The 21,260-nt window shown below is 40.1% G+C and overlaps 1 protein-coding gene across 1 annotated transcript in view; it reads right to left on the reverse strand.

Moving 5' to 3' along the window:
* The window catches only part of LOC115215786 (integrin alpha-8), a 298,509-nt gene that overhangs the window by 141,271 nt on the left and 135,978 nt on the right, over positions 1-21,260 (reverse strand). The gene's annotated exons all lie outside the window — the stretch shown is intronic.

Raw genomic sequence — 21,260 nt, forward strand, 5'->3', positions numbered from 1 at the left:
TAAAAATAAAAGAAAAAGAAAAATGCCACAATATATAAAATATACAAAATAATGAAGTGTTTCTTTCCCAGAAGTATTTAAAACAGATGGCAGATTTCAATGTGTTGAATTCTATAGACTCAAGTTGTTTTTACCGATTCTTTCTATTCCTGCTGCTTCCAGTAAAACAGAAAAGTTATTTCTTAGACTGGAATGTGTGAAGATTCAAATGTGTGTTAGTCATGCATTTGCCAATCCTAAGCAAAAAAGGATTTTTGCAAGAAACCTGATACGAAGCTACTTTATGATAATAAAGAGGTAAATAGAGTGACTAATGACTTTTCTTCGGCGTAAAATAAATCATTGTAATCACCATCACCATTTAATGTCCATGTCCAGTTCTGGCCTGGGTTGGATAATTTGAAAAGACCTCTGAAAGGTCCAAGAACTGTATCATGCTTCAGTACCTGCTCTGGCATCGTTTCTATGGCTGGATGTCCTTCCTAATGCCAACCACTTCACAGAGCACTATGTGCTCTTTTTCTTGTGGCACCAGCACTAGTGAGGTTGCTATATAACTAGCAAGGATAAGGCCCTCTTCAACATAAGAGTGGGGCGTAGCTTCATGGTGGGAGATGTGAGATTAAAGTATGAAAGAAGGGACTAGAACAGAACCAGTTTCTTGCTGTTGAGGAGTGACGTGGCTTCTCGGCTTCTAGAAAGGAGGATGTGAGTGCCTGGGCTGGAACTGGAAAGGGAGATAAAATAGCAGTGATGGGGTATCAGGGTGGCATCTCAAGGTACAAGGTGAACAGAAGTGTAGGAGCAGGAGAACAGGAAGTGTAAGTGGGGGGAGGCAGAGGTTGCAGAAGTGAATGGGAGAGTGAGAGAAGATTGGAAATAGGGAGTAGGTGTGAGAGTGAATATAAGGAAGAAAACCATTGAGGGGTGATAAGTAGGGGGGGGGGAGAAAAAAAGGAAGGGGTGAGAGGAGTGAAATGAAAAATGGGAATATATTTCCATAATTTTCTTTAATTACTTTTAAAAATAAAAGCTTTTAGAATGTTTTCTAGCAATTAGTTAGGAATGCACAATGCACAGGTAATTCAATCACCGCAACACAATGACAACCACTGCTGCTGTTGGTTGCCATAATGAATGCTGGTCGGAAGAATGAATGTTTTTACGATTCTCTTCCATTTGGCATAATACACACATTATTTCAGAAATAACACCAAACGTAAAGAAGCCTGCCAACAAGGACATTCCTTATAAGTTACTTGACCTGCTAAATAAAGCAGCCAAATTTCTTTTCAAAAATATGTTTATGTATTTTACTCTTTTACTTGTTTCAGTCATTTGACTGTGGCCATGCTGGAGCACTGCCTTTAGTTGAGCAAATTGACCTCAGGACTTATTCTTTGTAAGCCTAGTACTTATTCTATTGGTCTCTTTTGCTGAACCGCTAGATTACGGGGACGTAAACACACCACCATCAGTTGTCAAGTGGGGGACAAACACAGACATATAAACATATATATATATACACAATGGGCTTCTTTCAGTTTCCATCTGCCAAATCTACTCACAAGGCTTTGGTCGGCTCAAGGCTATAGTAGAAGACACTTGTCCAAGGTGCCAGGCAGTGGGAATGAACCCAGAACCATGTGGTTGGTAAGCAAGCTACTTACCACACAGCCACTCTTGAGCCCAACAAACAAACAAAAAAAACCGGGGAACAGAAAAGACGAAGACAATGTGTTTATACTGAAAATCTTAAACAGTATTATAGATAAGAGAAGGAAGCAATCCACCCCAGGTGATATGATCCAAAAGGTCTGACGACTGCATGGTACTCCAATGCTTGCTTTGGAATGGTTTCTGTGTCTTGTTGCCCTTCCTAATGCCAACCACTTTACAGAATGTAGAATGTGCTCTTTTTCCAGTGGCATCAGCACTGGTAATGTTATCCCGTATCTTACGAGACTAAGATCTCGTTTGACACTAGAGAAGGGTGGCACTTTTGGATCTGCTGTATAAACCTGCATAAAGTAGAGGATCCAGGGTAAAGGGGACAGAAAACTCAAGGACTTCTCCAGGGAGCACATACTCTAGCTATGTCACTGATCTTAAATCTTAAAACCATGTTTCACAAAAATAATGAAACAAACATGGTTCCTAAACAAATGGAATCATCATCACCATCATCACCACCACCACCAACACCACCATCACCACCACCACCACCACCAACACCAACACCACCATCATCATCATCATCATTATTGTTTTGATGTCTACTTTTTCGTGCATACATGGCTCAAATCAACTTTGCTGAAGCAGATTTTCTATGGGGCCGGATACCCTTTCATGTCACCAACCCTCACTTTTACCCAGGCAACAAAATATTTCCCCATGACCAGACATGTTTTCGTATAAGGTTGGCAACAAATAATCCTGTTTATATGTTAGTTCTGCTCAACCAGCACCGGATCAGGTGCAGTATGTTTCTGTGCAGGTGCTTTCTTTTTTTTTTTAACATATGTACTCAAGATGGCCATTGTGTGTGTGTGTATCTCCTTGTCTTGACATCATGTGATAGTTCTAAATAAGAGTCTCTTGTCACACAAACAGTATTGTTTATTTCCAGTCTCTTGAAATATTTCCTTGCCTGGAAATAGGTAAAGTTTGGCCACAGGAAGAGTTACTGTATTTTTGTTGAGATGCTCTGTGTTTCTTTAAATTACTTTAAATATAACAAAGAATTTAGTAAAATAACTTAGTTATCCTTCAGCTAGTGTTAGGAACATAAATTGTGACTAAGGTTTGGTGGAAGATTTTAATTCAAAACTTATGAAAACCAGACATTTGTACTGCAGAGCCAGAGCTGGTTGCAGCCGGGCTGGTAATGAAAGGGTTGATGAATTCCAGCAGAGCCATGCAAGTATGGAAAAGGGGATGTTATGATGATGATGACTAACACTTCTGCCAGTTCACCATTCCTAGTAGCAACAATAATAATAACGGTTTCAAATTTGGGGGGGGGCATTTACATCGATCCCAGTTCTCAACAGGAATTTACATTATTGACCCCAAAAGGATGAAATGCAAAGTGGACCTCAGGGGAATTTGAACACAGAGCATAAAGATGGATAGAATGCCTCTAAGCATTTCACCTCGTGTGCTAATGATTCAGCCAGATTTCCACCTCAACAACAACAACAACAACAATAGTAACAATAACAACAACAGCAACAACAACAATAACACTGTAATAACAGCAGCAACAACAACCACAATAACAACAAAAGCAAACATAGACACACACATACAAAAAAACAGCTTTGACTAGAAACTACTCCAAGGATTACTTTCGTCATCGTTAATGTGAGCCAAGAAAAATATAATGATAAAAATGGGAAATGAAAGGTGCAAAAACAAAAAGGTAGAAAGAGAAAGAAACGGCACTGAGAGGTTTCTTTTAGTTACAGACAATTCTTCATTTCTTTTGGAATGAGCTTAAACACAGAATCTAGAAAGTCTAGGAATGAATCATTCTTGTTTTCCACATAGGAAGAAAATCATTTTTTCTCGTCAAATATATATTTTTCTTTTTTATGCTATTAATTAGTCATCACCTGGTCAAGCTTGCTCGGCTATTTTTAACCCATGCACACAATTCATCTCAGTCCTACTTTACAACAGGGAGGCCTTTGGGGAGGCATCCGGAGCCTCTGTTAGGTTGATCTACATACATTGTGTTTGGATGACCAGCTTGAGTCATGCTTTGGCTTCCATAGCAATTGTTAGCTCTTGTTTAGCTCTTGTTTGGCTCACCTGCAATGTCCTGCAAAGCACCTTTCCCTTATAACGTTGGAAACAGGCAGGAGATCTCCATACAGCTGTTTTTTGGTAGGATGATTCCTCCAAGATCATCATCATCATCATTGTTTAATGTCCATTTCCCATGCTGGCATGGGTTGGACGGTTTGACTGAGGGCTGGCAAGCCAGAAGGCTGCACCAGGCTCCAATCTGATCTGGCAAAGTTTCCACAGCTGGATGCCCTTCCTAACACCAACCACTCTGAGTGTGTAGCGGGTGCTTTTTACATACCACTGGCATGAGGGCCAGTTGGGTGCCACTGTCATTGGCCACAACAATGACTTCACTTGACACAACAGGTCTTTGCAAGTGCAGTTTATTGCCCAATGATTGAAGGGTGCTCTTAAATGGGCCGGTTATGCTGCACTGGAATAGGCCACAGTTAAAACTGAAAAGGATGTAAAAACTTGGACAACCAAAGCATGGTTAGCCCTAAACAAACAGGATGTTGTCTGGAAATCAACCCTATCAGACAAACCTTAAGAGGAATTTTTTCCATGCAACAGTAGAATCAAATCATTTATATGGAACAACAGTCTGGACACTTACCAAAAAACTGGAATCCAAGCTAGATGGAACTTACACCTGAATGTCAAGAGAAGTCTTGAACATCTAATTATTAAATTAAGACTGATAATACTTTTAAATTGATGGAGTTGCTTAAAAAACCGTAAAAGAAATGTTGCTAAGCATCTGGTCCAGTGTTCTAATAATTCTGTCAGCTCACCACCTTAATAGTAATAATAATTGATTTGAACCCCAAATGAAGGTCACTTGCACAGCAAGTGTTCCATTGTGTAGCATGGAAATTTGGGGTCAAAACCCCCTTTAGATAAAAAAAAATAAATAAAGCTGATGGCTGCCTGTAGGGTAGGGACTCACATCTTCTGTAAACATGACAGATGTTCTACAGTTGGACCAAAGCAATCCTTTGAATTTTTCTTTCCAAAGGGAATTTTTGACACAATACTTACATGTTATTATTTATAGCTTTATCTACTTCAAGTTTCAATGTTACAAATGAAATAATATATGTATTTTTTTTTTTTTGTTATTGTTAATTGCACTTAGATAAACCGGTGGGTTGGCAGGATCATTAAAGCATTACAGATATTCATCCTGGATCTTGTGTTTTGATTTCAAATCCTGCCAATATCAGCTTTGCCTTTCATTCTTTTGGGGGTCAATAAAATGAAGTATCAATGAAGTAGTGGGCTTGATGTAATCAATTAACTCCCTCCCATCAAAACAGGCCTTGGACTTAAACCAGAAGTCACTCTTAGCGTTTCCATGACTGAATATCTGGATCCCATGCACTCTGGTCTGACCCATGCAAGTGGGGTAAAGTAAGCATAGCAAATGATCATTATGATGATGATGATGGTGATTATATATTTCATCTCATATACAACATAAAAAACACCATCCGAACATAGTCGATGCCAGTGCCCCATGACTGGCTGACTCCTGTGCTGGTGGCATGTAAAAAGCACCATCTGAATGTGGTCGATGCTAGTGCCCCATGACTGATTCCCATGCCAGTGGCACATAAAGAGCACCATCCGAACATGGTCAATGCCAGTGCCGCCTCACTGGCCTCTGTGCCAATGGCACATAAAAAGCACCCACTACACTCTTGGAGTGGTTGGCATTAGTAAGGGCACCCAGCTGTAGGAACCTTACCAGATCAGATTGGAGCCCGGTGTAGCCTCCTGACTTGCCAGTCCTCAGTCAAACCATCCAACCCATGCCAGTATGGAAAGCAGACGTTAAACGATAATGATGATGATGATGATGATATATATATATATCTTTGTAAAGGGGTAGCCTACATTAGATATTTTTCTTTATATATTTAACGTGATATCTTCTACAATAAACACAAGTATATAAAATACCTTTCTATGAACAGCAAAACAGTTAACAAGATGCAATCTGGTTCTTTTTTTGTTGTTGTTGCTTTTTTTTCTGTTACAGTTCATGCTTCACTGCAGCAAACAACCGTTAGATAAGGTGAGACATACACTGAAGAAACCGATAGCAGTAACATCTATAAAAATATATTCCACGAGATAACTGTAAGAATCTGTGACATAACTAGACTAGTGGAACAGATAAAAAGCAGAAACCAGGGACAACTTCAAATATAACACACTAACATCACAGAGAACAAAGATAAACTAAACACCTACCAACAAAATTAAGAAATACCAAAAGAAATAAACAAACATAAAAGGTGGGATGCTGAAAAGTCAGAGATACTTGTTTTCAATATCAGCAATAAAAAAGCCACAAACATTACATAGAGTAATGGGCAACATCAAGAACTCTGTCCTATATTTAAGAGATGAGGAATTATTTACATTATTTACATTTGACGGATATTTGTCCTCATCTTGTTTGTTGTTAACACAATGTTTCGGCTGAGATACCCTCCAGCCTTCATCAGGTGTTTTGGGGAAATTTCGAACCTGGGTTCTCATTTTTAAGGTATTTTTCGATGTTATTATTGCTATTATTATTATTCAGGTCACTGCCTGGAATCGAACTCAGAATCTTAGGGTTAGTAGCCCGTGCTCTTAACCTCTACACCAAATGCCCGTGGGCGTATGATTAGGAGCATATAATATCAAGTTATTAGGGCCAATAAGAAATAAGTTTTAGTAGGGAGCTTAAGGAGCCAAAGTAAGGACCAGTGGCTATCTACTCTTTTAAAAAACAAAATGCCACAGTCTGTTTCTACGACTCATTTTAGCTGAGTTTAGAGAGGAGCCCTTCTACCTCAGGCACAAACATGCTCTTGTGTTCTCCTACAAATTTTATTTTATTTTTTCTCTATTCCTACTCTAGGCCTGAAATTTTGGGGGAGAGGGCCAGACGATTAGATCGACTCCAGTACGCAACTGGTACTTAATTTATTGACCCTGAAAGGACAAAAGGCAAAGTTGACCTCGGCGGAATTTGATCTCAGAATGTAAAGACAGACACCCGGCATGCTAACGTTTCTTATTTCTTTATTGCCCACAAGGGGCTAAACACAGAGGGGACAAACAAGGATAGACAAAGGGATTAAGTCGATTACATCGACCCCAGTGTGTAACTGGTACTTAATGTATCGACCCCAAAAGGATGAAAGGCAAAGTCGACTTCAGTGGAATTTGAACTCAGAATGTAAAGACAGATGCCTGGCATGCTAACGTTTCTCTCAGCTCGCTGCCTTTACAAAATTTCTTTTAGCAGTAATGCATGCCACAGAAATGACTTTAAACTTTTTGTTTCCATATTTCTGTTGAATCGCACTGCCCCTAGTTTCAATCAATTTTGAAAGTAATGAGGAATTTAATAAAATAACTGTCATTATTATGCTGGTGTTTGGGACTTCTTTTATCTTTTACTCATTTCAGTCATTACACTGTGGCCATGCTGGGGCACCACCCTAAAGAATTTCAGTCAAAAGAATCAACGCCAGGAGTTGTTATTTTATTTGAGCTTGGTACTTATTCTATTGGTCTCTTTTGCCAAACTGCTAAGTTACAGGGACATAAAAATACTGATGCCAGTTGTCAAATGGTGGCAGGAAACAAACACAAACACACACACTCAGGTATATGTGTACACACACACACAATGGACTTCTTTCAGTTTCCATCTTCCAAATCTACTCACAACACTTTGGTCAGCCTGAGGGTATAGTAGAAGACACTTGCCCAACGTGCCATGCAATGGGATTGAACCTAGAACCATGTAGGTGGGAAGCAAACTTCTTACCACACAGTCACATGAAATTTTGATGGAAAGTTTAAATTTAGGTTACTTTAAAACAGGAACTTTGTGTCATAGAACCAGGAGTGGTCTCAGGCATTTTGGTGTCAAAAGGGCTAAAAAAAAAACACCCTCAGTCAGACAGCAAGCAAACTCCCTTACCAAATTTTCCCAAAATTAGTCACCAAAAATCAGACAGAGAATATAAATGTAAAACCATGAATATACAATAAGCCATGATCATCCACTTCCTTTCAGATACCAAAAAAAAAAAAAAGCAAAAGAAAATTCCAAAATGCAAAAGACTCAGGACCTGACAAAGCTACAAATTTACTTTTAAAACAAGACTTGGTAGAATTATTGCATTTAGCTACATTTTAAAAAGTAGAATGGCTTAGTGGTTAAGAAGTTTGTTTTGCAACCATATGGGTTTGAGTCCAGTCCCTTAGTGTGGCACTTTGAGCAAGTGTCTTCTAGTATATAGCCTGAAGCAGACCAATGCCTTATGAGTGGGTTTGGTAGATGGAAGCTGTGTAAAAGCTTGTCATGTGAATGTGTGTGTGACTATATATATATATATATATATATATGTGTGTGTGTGTGTGTGTGGAAGCGCAATGGCCTAGTGGTTAGGGCAGCGGACTCGCGGTCGCAGTTTCGATTCCCAGACCGGGCGTTGTGAGTGTTTATTGAGCGAAAACACCTAAAAAGCTCCACAAGGCTCTGGTAGGGGGTGGTGATCCCTGCTGTACTCTTTCACCACTCTTTCTTCCACTCTTTCTTCTGTTGGCCTGCTCGCTTAGCCATTCGAAGGCTAAAACAATGCGAACGCATTGTGACCAGCGATGTGTAACAACATCTGATGGTCTGGTCGGTCACATGATCACGTGATATATATATATATATATATATATATATATATATATATATATATATATATATATAGATGTAGGTAGATAGATAGATAGATATTTAGATATATAGATAAATAGATAGACAGATAAAATATACGTGTGTGTGTGTGTGTGCATGTGTGTGTGTTAATGTGTGTGTGTTTGGTTTCCCACCACTGCTTGACAACCATTGCCAGTTTGACAAAAGAGATCAACAGAATGACTGAAACAAGTAAAAGACAAAAAAAAAAACATAAAAAAAGAAATGATATTGACAAAAATCCTCTGAAGATTAGATTTTCTACAGCTGGATGCTCTTCCTGTTGCCAAACCTCACTTGTTTCCAAGTAAAATAATATTTGCCCTTGGCCAGACATGTTTTTCATGGAAGAGTGAAAGTGAATGATATTGCTTGACTTACAGTGATACTTGTTTGAAAGCTTTCACATAATGTCCAGACAAGAACACACACAGACTCACACGCATGTGTGTGTGAATAGACCAGGGAACAAACCATGTACCCAGAGCCAGCAGATTGCTTGGAGACACAAGGTGTGTTTTAAAAGCCTGCCTGGTTGCATGTCACCAAAGCCAGAAACTATTGGTAGCTCATAGCTTTATGCTGTGTATATTAAATGATATTTATTTCTCATTAGAGGGAATATCTTTGTTGATCTTACACCAATAGAATAGTAAACTATACGTGTATCAAATGGATGTCTTTTAAAACTATTCCGCACATACAATAAGAGCCATACCAGTAATCCAACATACCCCCATCATCAGCTGCCCCAAGGATATCATTATGGTTTTGACACCTGGGCAGTACCATTCAATCTGGTAGTGTCAACAGCTCTAAAATAAGTGTTTTTTGGGGAACAAACATACCTAAGATATCACCACATTCATTCAATCTTAATTCTAAGAAGGATTAAACACTAACATTATTAATTAAACTACAACAAAGAAATACATCTACCCTAAGTACGAAAACAGTATTGGTAAATGAATTCAATAAATAAACCCATAACTAACTCCTAAATTATCTAACTAAACCCTTGAAGTTCATGCAGATAATATTCCCACCAGTCTTCCATAGTTATTGATATAAAAGTGAAAGGTTTTATATTCTCTTCTTTCCAGAACAAAAATAAACTCGATTGAACTTTAATAACATAACTAATTCTGAGTGAATTACATTATTTCATAACCCAAAAGTTTAATAAATTAAACACTCCATACACATTAAATATTAGTTACACTTGAGATGGTTCGATCTGGTTGTCTGCAAAAAAGTCTAAGCTAAGAGCATTAGACACCTTCGTAAGAAAGCTAGCGAATGTGTATGGCAACAAAGACAAAAAAAAAACAAACAAGCAAAACAAAACAGAACATGGTACAGAATTACGAATACAAACAAGAAATAGCAACAGGTGTCTTTCGACTTAGAATGATTCAAATTGAGCTGGCACATGCCAGCTCAATGGAGAGAAAGCCTAAAGGCAAGAATATGGGAGATGGACACAAGATGTGTTGACGGTTGGCAGTCAGGCCAAGAAAGAAAGATCATGGCTGGCCAGACACCGGTCATGTGGAAAGAGGAGAAATGGGTAGGGGACAGCAGGATTGAAGGATTAGAAAAAAATCAGACAATGAGCTCCTTTTATTTTCTGACTTCCAGATCCACCCACAAGGCTTTGGTCATCCTAGGGCAATAATAGACAACACTTGCCCAAGGTACCATGCGGTAAGACTGAACCCAAAAGCAGGTGGTTGCAAAGCTAACTTCTTAACTGCACAACATTCCTATTCAGAATCCTTGTTCTGTTCACTTCTGGTTGGCATCAACAGCCAGCCAAGAAAACCTCTGCCTGCACAGTTCTAATTACTAATGACATTGGCAATGTTTTACCTTCCATTTCCTTCTACCTGCTTACAAGCAAGCACATTAGACACCATCCCCTTAAAACCATCCCAAGATCTATGTAATGGTGAACAATAACTATGGTTGCTTCCCGAATAACAACACACTTAGAATCTACCATTTGTCGAATTATTCACTGCAAACCCATAGTTCTCTCCACCCACTCATTTCTTTTTTAATTACCACTAACTCAATCCTCTCCTATGCCAACAAAACCTGCATCTAGTCTTATAAGTTGATGATGTAACCACTGTGGTCCCCCTCCTATCATTCTGCTCTCTCACCCACCCATTTTATATTTATACCGACTCACTTTCTTCACACATCTTCAAAATACCCACACAGCCTTATTTATTTATAAGTGGATGACATCACAGTTATCTCCTCCTATAACCCCATCCTTCTTCAGTCGGTTACACACTTCCTTCAGCTGTGTATCAACCACCTAGAAAAACTCTCTCTCTCTCTAAACAATGAGACTAAAAATAGCACCTGCCAAATCTGTTGACTCCCTTCTTATCAAAAATAACAACAGCGTTTGAAATACCACTATCCTACAGAATGTAAACATATTTCATGAAACAAAAACCAGGGCACGAAAAATGACTTAAACAGCTTTGATACATTCAGTGTGCGTGTGTGTCTGAGAGAGAGAGAGAACATACACATATGTGTGTGTGTGTGTGTGTGTGTGTGTGTATGTATATATATATATAGTAGTTAAACGATGATGATGAATGATGATGATATATATATGTGGAGGCGCGATGGTCCAGTGGTTAGGGAAGCGGACTCGCGGTCGTAGGATCGCGGTTTCGATTCCCAGACCGGGCGTTGTGAGTGTTTATTGAGCGAAAACACCTAAAGCTCCACGAGACTTCGGCAGGGTGGGGGTCGGGGGCGATCCTTGCTGTACTCTTTCGCCACAACTTTCACGCTTTCTTCTGTTGGCCTGCTCGCTTAGCCAATGGGGTGGTATTATTTGAAGGCTAAAACAATGTGCATTGTGATCAGTGATGTGTAGCAACATCTGATAGCCTGGTCAGTCACGGTGATCACGGTGATATATATATATAAGCAGATGAGTGAGAGTGAGTGTATGTGTGTTAGTTCAGTGTGTATTTGCATGGGTTGCACGGTGTTTATTGAGGCAGATTTCCTACAGGTGGATGCTTTTCCTGTTGCCAACCTTCACCTATTTCCCAGCAGAGCAATATTCACCCATGGCTGGACATGTCCTCCCAGGGGACTGGAAATGAATAACATTCATCATCTGCTTTCCATGCTGGCATGGGTTGGAAAGTCTGACTGAGGACTGGCAAGCCAGAAGGCTGCACCAGGCTCCAATCTGATCCTTCCTTAATGCCAACCACTCCGAGAGTGTAGTGAGTGCTTTTTATGTGCCACCAGTACAAGTGCTAGTCAGGTGGCACTGGCATCAACCACATTTGGTACTGGTATCGTCCACCGACACAGGAGCCAGTTCAGTGGGACTGGCATCGACCCCGCTCGAATGGTGGCACAGATGCCAGTCAGGCAGTACTGGCATTGGCCACTGTATAAAAGTGACACTCATTTACAATTATTACAGGATGTCAAGAGAAGGAGACACAAACATGCATATGCACATTTATATATATATATATATATATCATCATCATCATCGTTTAACGTCCGTTTTCCATGCTAGCACGGGTTGGATGGTTTGACCGGGGTCTGGGAAGCCAGGAGGCTGCACCAGGCTCCAATCTGACCTGGCAATGTTTCTACAGCTGGATGCCCTTCCTAATTCCAACCACTCCGTGAATGTAGTGGGTGCTTTTTACGTATCACCAGCACAGGTATCACAATTACAATTTCCATTTGATATTTATTTTGATGTTGATATATATATATATATATATATATATATATACACACACATACACACACATACATATAGACATGCACACGGAGTCTTTCTTTCTAGTATACTAGAACTAACTGAAAGTAGTGAGAGAAAACAAAAGCAATCTGCCACGTCGGAGGAATTGCATTATTTCTGATAAACAACAGTATGTTGGAATGTGCAGTGTGGTTTTTAATGTGACAGAAGAACTGTGTTATAACCGAAGTACTCTACGTGTGTACTTCAACTAACATCTCCCTGTATAATGAGTTTATTCAATCAAGGTTGATGGGGACAACAAGTGAACAAAATGATTCTTTTCTACTCTAGGCACAAGGCCTGAAATTTTTTGAGGAGGTGGTCAGTCGATTAGATAGACCCCAGTATGCAACTGGTACTTAATTTATCAACCCTGAAAGGATGAAAGGCAAAGTCGACCTCAGCGGAATTTTAACTCAGAATATAAAGACAGATGAAATGCCGCTAAGGATTTCGCCAGGTGAGCTAACGTTTCTGCCAGCTCACCACCTTAAGTGAACAAAATAATTATTAGTTCTGTAGACCCTCACATGGTTCAGCAATGAATTATACCCCTTCAGTCAACTGTCCCATATCTTATTGACATGAATCATCCTCACCAAGATTGAGAGACCTTCTTAGCCCTAAGAGTGTCTCACAACTGTGTAAGGGCCCATGGGATATGCATCTGTATTGAGAAAAGTAAAAATTTCTAATCTTATAAATCACAGATATGAGTATGGCCACACTTAAAGCACTAAAATGTTACACTGTACTAATCAACTAAATTATAATTATAATGCTTTAAATGCCTCCATGTGCTAGTCATACTAATTTATAGTAAATTACTCTTTTGCTCTTGAGGCATAAAGCATTATTTTTAACTAAGTTTTAGAGTATTATTTTATCAGCAGGCAAATGTGAATGTGGATGGAATTTTGCCTGGGGGTTCTCCACTGTTTAATTTACCCTCTCTAAATGAACTGAGGTTGATAGAAATGGGTGTCTTGGGCATATAGATACAATAAGAAATCAAACCGGGGGGGGGGGGGTCATTTATTCAATTCTCCGAGACCCTTATATCTACTAATCTGCAGGGTTTGTTTTTTCTTTATTAGCGTAATTAATAAAAATTAGAAATTAACCACAGCATAATGTTCATTACATTAATCAGTTAATCAGCTGATCTAATTCTCATTTATTTCTTCATGTTTCTTGAAATAAATAATTAATTTAATGTTTTCTCAATTACTTAAGTAGACTTAAGATTTCTGATTACAAGAATTTGACTCAGCAACGTTCACTACTTTAAAAAAATCCAAATAAATAAAAACAACCCTTTTTTGATACCAGCCAGTTTGAGACCACCCCTGGTTCCATGATGGGAACTTCTCATTTTAAAGTGATTTAAATTAAAACCTTTCATCAAAATTTCATGTTCATCAATGTTTCAAATATCAGCTTATTAAATACTCTTTTACTTGTTTCAGTCATTTGACTGCGGCCATGCTGGAGCACCACCTTTAGTTGAGCAAATCGACCCCGGGACTTATTCTTTGTAAGCCCAGTACTTATTCTATCGGTCTCTTTTGCTGAACCGCTAAGTTACGGGGACGTAAACACACCAGCATCGGTTGTCAAGCAATGCTAGGGGGACAAACACAGATACACAAACATATACACACATACATATAAACATATATATACATATATACGACAGGCTTCTTTCAGTTTCCGTCTACCAAATCCACTCACAAGGCATTGGTCGGCCCGAGGCTATAGCAGAAGACACTTGCCCATGATGCCACGCAGTGAGACTGAACCCGGAACCATGTGGTTGATTAGCAAGCTACTTACCAACGGAGTCAGGTAGGGATGTGTCCTGGCCCCAACACTGTTCAGCATCATGTTCTCGGCAATGATGTCCGACGCCTTTAGGGACTGCAAGTCCGGTATCAACATCAAGTACAGGACAGACGGGAAACTTTTCAACTCCAGGAGATTGCAGGCTGTCACAAAGGTGAGGGAGACAGTCGTCAGAGACTTTCTCTTTGCTGACGACTGCGCCCTTAATGCAATCGATGAGCAGGAGATGCAGCTCGAGATGGACAGATTCTCATCAACCTGTGACAACTTCGGTCTCACCATCAGTGCAAAGAAAACCGAAGTGATGTTTCAGCCAGCCCCCGGCAAACAATACCATGAGCCTCAGATAAGGGTGAACGGACGGATCTTACGAGTGGTGGAAAACTTCACCTACCTGGGCAGCACTCTCTCCTGCAATGCCAACATAGATGCTGAAACCATCAACAGAATCTCCAAGGGAAGCAGCGCGTTTGGGAGACTGCGAAAGAAAGTCTGGGAGCGGAGAGGAATCAGCCTCAACACCAAGCTGAAAGTCTACCGGGCAGTCGCGCTTACCACTCTACTATACGGCTGCGAGACGTGGACTGCTTACCGAAGGCACGAGCGCCAGATAAACCACTTCCATCTCAGGTGTCTTCGGAATCTCCTTCACATCCGCTGGCAGGACAAAGTCCCAGACACGGAAGTTCTGAAGCAGGCAGATCTCCCTAGCACCATCACAATCATGCGCAAGGCCCAGCTGAGATGGGCGGGCCACGTCTCCCGCATGTCCGACACTCGCATCCCAAAACAGCTCTTCTACGGTGAACTCGGCCAGGGCAGGCGCAAAGTCGGAGGGCAAAAAAAGCGCTACAAGGATAGTCTCAAGGTCTCTCTCAAAGACTTCTCCATCGGAACAGAGACCTGGGAGACACTTGCTGCCAACCGCTCATCCTGGCGCAGCGCAATCACCGTGGGAGCAGGGACAGCCGAGGAGGGACGGATTCGGTCAGCGGAGCAGAAACGTCAGATGCGTAAAGTCAGAGCCGCCTGCACCAGTAGCACTGCCCCTACCCACTTCTGCCCCACCTGTGGGAGGGGCTTCCTTGCCCGGATTGGCCTCACCAGCCACCTCCGGTCTCATGGCGGCAGTTCCATCAGATGATGTCAGTTGGTCATCTTCGAACCGAAGGACGAACATTACATTACTTACCACACAGCCACTCCTGCACCTATGACAAATTTACTTGGATAAATTTTTCATTATTTTAAAAACTGAGACAACTGAAGTGTATTTTAACAAGAAGTTATGGAAACAAAAGGGTTAAACTGGCATTTATAGTCGATGGTAAGGCCATGCAAGATTAATATCAAACTGGAAGCTATAAGAGGCTGAGTCTTGTAACAAAGAAAGCAGGTTGTGTTTGGAAACTCAGAGAATTCTTAACTCTTCTTGAAATCTATAGAGATAGTAGAACTGACTAATTAAAGATTTTTAATTCAAGCATTGGTTCATTTCAATTAAGGTGAAATCTTTTATCATTAACTTGTTTTAGTCATTAGACTGTGGCCATGCTGGTGCATGGTCTTGAAGAGTTTAGTCAAATAAATGGAACCCAGTATCTGTTTTCTAAAATCTGATATTTAATTAGTCTCTTTTCACCAAACCACTGACATACGGAAATGTAAACCAACTAACACTAGTTACCGAGTAGTGGATGGGTGGGGGTAAGGAAAACACACACACACATGATGGGCTTCTTTCAGTTTCCATTTACCAAATCCACTCACAAGGCTTTGGTTGGCCTGAGTCTATAGGAGAAGACACTTGCCCAAGGTGCCACACAGTGGAACTGAACTTGGATCCATGTGATTGTGGAGCAAATTTCTTAACAAATATGAAGTTTTTTTGTTTGTTTTTTTAATGAATGAATTAATAACTTATTACATTTAAGGTTTTTATTATTAAACAAAAGAAATAAATAAAATCAAGCTATGTTTTAAAAGATACTTCAACCATAATTAACAAAATGAACTTCTCATTTGGATAAATTATATCTCTTCTTCTCAGTTAGATAATTGGAATTGATAAAATACAGATAGAAATATTCTCCATCATCAATATCATCATTACCATTATCCTCTTTCTCCTCCTCATCATCGTTTTATTGTTCAATTTTCCAAGGGTAAGACAAAGAAATCCATCAAGGACAGATTTATTTTCTAACTGGACGCTCTTCCTGTCACCACTCCCCTCTCTTTGTCTCCAAAACAAGCAAATATTTCCCTTGGCCCCTTCAAACGCAAGCACATCTATGGCTGGATATGTCTTCTCAGAAGATTGCAAACAATTGGCATCTGCTCACACAACAACGAGACACACAGACACACATGATAGGATTCTTTCTTTTAAAATGTCATTTTTTTACAGTGTGGGTATACTGCCGCCGCCACCACCACCACCAATAATAATAATAATTATAATGATAATATTAATAATGGTTTCAAATTTTGCAACAAGAGCAGTGATTTGGGGTGAGGGGGATAAGTTGGTTACATCAACCCCAGTATCTATTTTATCGACTCCAAAAGGGTGAAAAGCAAAGTCAACCTCAGCAGAAATTGAACCCAGAATGGAACAACGGATGAAATACTGCTAATGATTTTGCCGAACATGCTAACGATTCTGCCAGCTTGCCACCTTAATAATAATAAATAATAAGAGTTTCAAATTTTGGCACAAGGCCAGGAAATGGAACCCAGTGCTCAACTGGTACTTATTTAATCGACCTGAGAGGATGAAAAGCAACGTCAACCCCAGCAGCATTTGAACCCAGAACGTAAAGGCACATAAATTGCCTCTAAGCATTTGGCTTGGCATGCCAATGATTCTGCCAGCTTGCCACCTTACTACTACTACTATAACTACTACTAATAATAGTAATCCTTTCTACTAAAGGCAAAGGCCTGAAATTTGGACAGAAAGAGTACAAGCATAGACACAACAAGGTAGCCCCAAAACCTCCACTGGCTACTATGCTGTAAGTATGGATATGAGATTACAGGTGCTTGGTACAGACATACACCAGAAAAGGTAATGGATGAAAAGGAGAAGGCAAAAATCCTCTGGAACTTCAATTTCCATACAGACAATGTGTTAGAACACCAAAGGCCAGATATAGTAACCTTTAGGAGGGACAAACAAGAGTGCCTAATAACTGATGTGGCAGTGCCAGGAGATCAACATATCATCATGAAAGAAAGAAAAGAGGTTGATAAATATGGAGACCTGAGAATTGAGATTGCTAAGGTGTGGCAGCTATGAGAGTTGAGCATAGAGGTTATCCCTATTGTCATCAAAGCACTGGGTTCAATACCACCCAATCTAAAAAAAAAAGACATCTGAAAACCTTAGAGATACCCTACAACCTAGATGCATTCCAAAAGTCAGTATTACTTGGAACTGCACACATATTGCATAAAGTACTGTCTGTCTGAGGTCCTTGGTGTGACTTGACAAACAGTACTAACCCCCGGTAGACACAATATCTTCAATCAACAACCTCACGATATTGTATACTGTGCGACGTCTTAAATAATAATAATAATAATAATAATAATAATAATAATAATAATAATAATAATGATGATAACAACAATTTCTGATTTAGGTACAAGGACATCAACTTTAAGGAGAAGGGGTTACTTTTATATAATCAACTTCAATACTTTACTGGTACTATATTCTCTCAACACCATCATCATCACTCTTATCACTGTCATCATCAACATAATGTTAAAAAATTCATAGACAATGATGAAGCATTTCTTCCAGACTAGAAGGCAGCTGTCTTGTGATGTTTTTTAAATTTCGCTTTTTTTTTTTTTTATTTACCTAAACTTCAAGACATGAAATTTTGCTGTCGATCCGTTTCCACAGCAACACCCATGACAATTTCCCTCCAATGTTATTAATGGTGCATGGAGGCTCTGTTTATGTTGCAGAAATGGCTGGGAATGCTAAGAATTCCTTTCAAAACAAGGATATGCATGCCTACAAACGACTGTACATACATACATACTCAATCCTGAACTAAAACTTACACAGACACAACAGCAGGCACACAGATGCGTGTACATGTATATGTGTTTGCATGTGAGTATATGCGTGTATATACATGTGTAGGTGTGTGAGTGTGTGTGTGTACACACAGAGAAAAGTTGGAAATGTATAACACACTTCCTGAATTTCATTCAAAAATAATGTCAAAGCCGTAACTTGAGTTAACTTTACTAAATATTATATACACAGCTATGCATAACACACACATTCATATATATATATATATCATCATCATCATCATCATCATTTAGCGTCCGTTTTCCATGCTAGCATGGGTTGGACGGTTCTACTGGGGTCTGTGAAGCCAGAAGGCTTCATCAGGCCCAGTCAAATCTGGCAGTGTTTCTACGGCTGGATGCCCTTCCTAACGCCAACCACTCCGTGAGTGTAGTGGGTGCTTTTTACGTGCCACCCGCACTGGTGCCAGACAGAGCTGGCAAACGGCCACGAACGGATGGTGCTTTTTATGTGCCACCGGCACGAGGGCCAGGCGAGGCTGGCAACGGACACGAAACGGGGCGGTGCTGGCAACGGTCGTGAAACGGAAAGTTCTCTTACATGCCACCGGCACTGGTAACACATCTGCAATTTCCATTGATCGATTTCCATTGATCGATTTCGATTCTGATCCTCACTTGCCTCAATGGGTCTTCACAAGCAGAGTTTCGACATGCCACCGGCACTGGTAGCACATATATATATAAAGTTCTTTCCTAAGTCATATACACTTGTAGAGCTGTTTTCCTGGTTTCTGTGGTGTATATAATATGTGCAATGGGCAGGACGTCAGTCTATCAGTAGGAATGTTCATTTTTGCCCGCTGAGTGGAGTGAAGCAACATGAAATGAAGTGTCTTGCTCAAGAACACAATGCACTGCCAAGTCCAAGAATCAAAACTACAATCATACAATCATGAGTGCAACCACAAAGCCACATGCCGGCACTATATATATATATATATATATATATATATATATATATATAGGCGTGGCTTTGTGGTATGAAGCTTGATTCTTAACCACATGGCTCCAGGTTCAATTCCACTATATAGCAGCTTGTGCAAGTGTCTTCTACTATAGTCTCGGGCCAACCAAAGCCTTGCAAGTGGATTTGGTAGCTGGAAACTGAAAGAAGCCCATCATATATATATGTGTGTGTGTGTCTAAGCCTGTGGTTATCCCCCACCACTGCTTGACAACCAGTGTTGGTGTGTTTACATCCCCAGAATTGGCAAAAGAGACCAATAGAATAAGTACTAGATTTAAAAAAAAAATAATCCTAGAGTCGATTTGTTCGACTTAAATTCTTCTTGGCGGTGCCTTTTGTTGGCTGATCACAGAACCACATGTAATGTGAAACTCTGAGTAATGATTGAGTGAATCATCAGGTTTTCTGAAATAAATACTCTCTGTCATATGTACTGGAGAGTATCCTCTCACTCAGTTGTAATCTTAACCATGAATATATCTTCATCCTTACCCATAGACACACACACACACACATATATATATATACAGACACACACACACACGCACACACACACACACACACACACACACATAGATACACAGGCACACATCAGTCATGGATGCTACAGACATTAGTTGTGTATCATCTAATTGTACTGAAGACCCCCCCCCCCACTTGACACTCAATCTGGGCCTTAACCCTGGATATTAAACTACGAGCAAACGAGAGACTATGTACCCAGACTTGTACAAATGTATTTCAATATTATTATTATTATCAGGAACTATAAATAAACTGTGTGCATGTGTATGTGTGTGTGTATGTGTGTGTGTGTATGTGTGTGTGTATGTGTGTGTGTGTGTATGTGTGTGTGTGTGTATGTGTGTGTGTGTATGTGTGTGCAGGATACATATTTAGGAACAAGAAGAATTATTTTAGTAAATATACTTTTACACGCTATTTTGGTCAGTATGCGTCTCTCACTGTTTGAATGGGTCCCATCCTCTTACACACACACACACACAACACACACACACACACACAACACACACACACATAAAGTGCATTCTTCGATATGCATGCCTATAGACACACACACACATACACACATGCAAACACAACCACACACACAAATGTATTTGCAGGTTACAGTGACAAACACACACACACACACACAAACATCTACATACACATGCACAAATCCTCAACTATAATCACAAGACATAAAGGATTAATTCTTGAAGCAATTTGAAGAGACTGGATACAGCACCGTTCCTCCTTCCGTCTCCCCCTCCCGCACCCCCTGTCAGTCAGGCATGGCCTTCAAAAGGACCTCTGTTACTTTAAAGTGTCTACTTTAAATTGAAGGGGTGGAATATGTGATAAGACTCTCTCTTATGTTGATAATTCTCATTGGCAAGACATACTCACCTTTCATTCCCTTCTAATCAAAGGGGTCCCATCTGGATACCAGTACACGAAGAGAAGTCCTTTATTACTGTGTGTTAAGTTTTAACCCCTTCCCTTATTCTGACTGATAGAGAAGCTAAAACAAGTAATGATCTGTGAATCAGCCAGAGGGCCTGAATCAGAGAGGGAGTCGTGTGTGTGTGTGTGAAGGTGCATGGCCTAGTGGTTAGGGTGCCAAACTCACAGTCACCAGATCATGGGTTCAATCCCAGGATGGGTGACACATTGTGTTCTTGAGCAAAACACTGCATTTCACATTGCCCCTGTTCCCCCCCCTTTCTATCAGGGGGGAATGTTAGCCTGCTTGCCTAGCCAGTGGGGTGGTGTCTTTCAAATACTAAAATGATGCAAAGCACATTGTGACCAGCGATGTGTAACAACACCTGATAATCTGGTTGGACATGTGAATATGTGATATATATATGTGTGTGTGTGTGAGTGTGTGTGTGTGTGTATGTGTGTGTGTGTGTGTGTGTGTACTCAAGGGGACACTGAACAGTTCCTGG

The sequence above is a fragment of the Octopus sinensis genome, linkage group LG9, assembly GCF_006345805.1.
Source record: "Octopus sinensis linkage group LG9, ASM634580v1, whole genome shotgun sequence".
In the NCBI taxonomy this organism is placed as follows: domain Eukaryota; kingdom Metazoa; phylum Mollusca; class Cephalopoda; order Octopoda; family Octopodidae; genus Octopus; species Octopus sinensis.